This window comes from Mus caroli, chromosome 4, assembly GCF_900094665.2.
Source record: "Mus caroli chromosome 4, CAROLI_EIJ_v1.1, whole genome shotgun sequence".
Taxonomy (NCBI): domain Eukaryota; kingdom Metazoa; phylum Chordata; class Mammalia; order Rodentia; family Muridae; genus Mus; species Mus caroli.
This window is the reverse complement of record NC_034573.1, coordinates 126,293,446-126,296,124: the sequence shown is the minus strand read 5'-3', so window position 1 is coordinate 126,296,124 and position 2,679 is coordinate 126,293,446.

Sequence of the window (2,679 nt, the reverse complement as noted above, 5' to 3'; positions counted from 1 at the left end):
CACAGCCATCCATAACGAAATCTGATGCCCTCTTCTGGAGTATCTGAAGACAGCTACAGTGTACTTACATATAATAAATAAATAAATCTTTAAAGAAAAAAAGAGTGAGAGAGAGAAAGGAGAGCCTGATAATGGTGACGCATGCCTTTAGTCCCAGTACTTGGGAGGCAGAGACAGGTGGATCTCTGAGTCCAGCCTGGTCTACAGAGCAAGTCTCAGAAGGGAGGGAACCACAGGCGAGTGACTAGATAATGACTCTAAGAGGAGGAGCACACTTAACACCCACATCTTGAAGCTGACAACAGCTTTGTAACTCTAGCTCCAGGGGATCTGACACCTCTGGCCTCTGAGGTCTACACTCACATACATGCGCCCACACAGAGACACAGACACATACACATAATTAGAAATATTTCTTTTCCTAAGCAGGGTTTCTCCTGTGTAGTCTTGGCTGTCCTAGAATTCGATTTATAGACCAGGGTAGCCTTGAACTCAAGAGATCCACTTGCCTCTGCCTCCCAAATGTTGGAATTAAAAGCATGCGCCACTATGCCCAGCTAAGAATAATTTTTTTAAAAGATTTATTTATTTATTATATGTAAGTTTTTTTTTTTTAAAGATTTATTTATTATATGTAAGTACACTGTAGCTGTCTTCAGACATTCCAGAAGAGGGCGCCAGATCTCGTTGCGGATGGTTGTGAGCCACCATGTGGTTGCTGGGATTTGAACTCTGGACCTTTGGAAGAGCAGTCGGGTGCTCTTACCCACTGAGCCATCTCACCAGCCCCAAGAATAATTTTTTTAAAAAACGATTTTAAGAAAAGAAAAACTAAAATGGTACATGCCATGTGGACCGTACAATGAGAGAGATGGACTCGGAACGGGCTGAGTGAAGGAAGGGAACATCTGTGTGCAAGGCAGAGGAACTGTTCACTGTGGGGGAATTGTTGGTACCTTTCTTTTCAAATGCCTTGTGGTTACAGGGAAAAGCAAGAAATCCAGTGGCTTGAACAGACCAAGCAAGGAGCCAGTTAGTAGACAAAGATCAAGGTGTGCAAAGTCAGGAAAGTCATGTAGAACCTAGGCAGGGGAAGGACTCAGGATGTCCCTCTAAGGGAGAGGGGAGTCTTCAAAGGCTCTGGAGCACAGGATTAGTATGCAATGGGTTGACCATCTTCTGTTGCTATAACAAAATACTGGAGACTGGATACTTCATAAAGAAAAAGGTTGTTTTAGCTGATGATTTGGGACTCAAAAGTCCAAGCAGCATGGCACTGGCTCTGAAGAGCCCTTCACCCATGTCACATTGGTAGTAAATTAAATCATGGTGGGATTGTGTGCAAGAGAGTAAGATGATGTCATGAGACAGGAAGCCAAGAGAGGCAAGAGGCCAGACTGGGCCTTTTATAGGGACCGTCTGTGGACAACATCTATGCCTTGCTTGGTTTGATCCTACAAACCAGACAAAGGTGCTGAGGGAACATAGAATAGTGAGGCTCAGGTGATCCAGTTCACACCGATTGGAGCTGTAGCAACTACACAACACCAACCCTGAACCTGTAGGTAATGTGTGTATTACCCACAGCACGGGGGCAGGAGTTAGCGTGTCTCAGTACGAGATCTCTGTGAGCCTCTGTAAACAGCAAGAGGAAGCTGCAGCTGCTAGCTGTTGCACCTGATGTCAATATTGTGGGAGTTGGAAGAAGCTTTGGCATTTCTATGGGTCTGAAGCACTGGGGTCCTTGACATGGTTGTGACCTTGTCACACAATACACATTTAGTCGGGGCTGTGCCCACTCTTTGCACAACTCGCTCAAAGCTTTCTCTGCTCACCAGGTCTCAGACAGACATAGGACTACCTACCTTCCTTTAGAGGGTCTCACTCAATTTTCTTTTTTTTTTTTAAGATTCATTCATTTCATGTATGTGTACACTGTAGCTGTCTTCAGACACACCAGAAGAAGGCATCAGATCCCATTATAGATGGTTGGAAGACACCATGTGGTTGTTGGGAATTGAACTCAGGACCTCTGGGAGAACAGTCAGTGCTCTTAACTGCTGAGTCACCTCTGAGCCCAGCTTTCTTGCTTTTTAACCCAGCATTCACAGGCTTGAGTAGGCAGACAGGTTTCTATTGGAACATAACACGGTTTGGATGGATTATCTTTAAGACTTTTTTTTTTTTGAGAGGCTAGACTTAAAGACACTAGGTAGCCAAGGGTGACCCTGGACTCCTGATCCTGTTGCCTCCATCTCCCCAGTGCTTGAATTGCAAATATGAACCTACACACCTGAATTATACAATGTTGGGGCTTGAACATGGGGATTCGTGAAGAGTCAAGAAGTGCGCTACAAACCAAGCTGGTTCCATTGGCTCCACTGATAACTTTTAAGTGTTTCCTTCATTTATTTAAAATACTATGCAAGAATATAGCATTCAAAACATGGACTGGAGAGATCGTACAGTGGTTATGAGCACCAGCTGCTCTTCCAGAGGACCTGGGTTCAATTCCTAGCACCCACATGGAGGCCTAAAACCATCTGTAATACTAGTTCCTGGAAACCCAAGGCCTCCTTCTGGCCTCTACAGGTACCAGACACAGAGGTGGTACGTGTATATACACGCAGGCAGGCAAGACACTGTTTTCTTTTTTGTTTTTTTTGTTTTTTTTTTTTT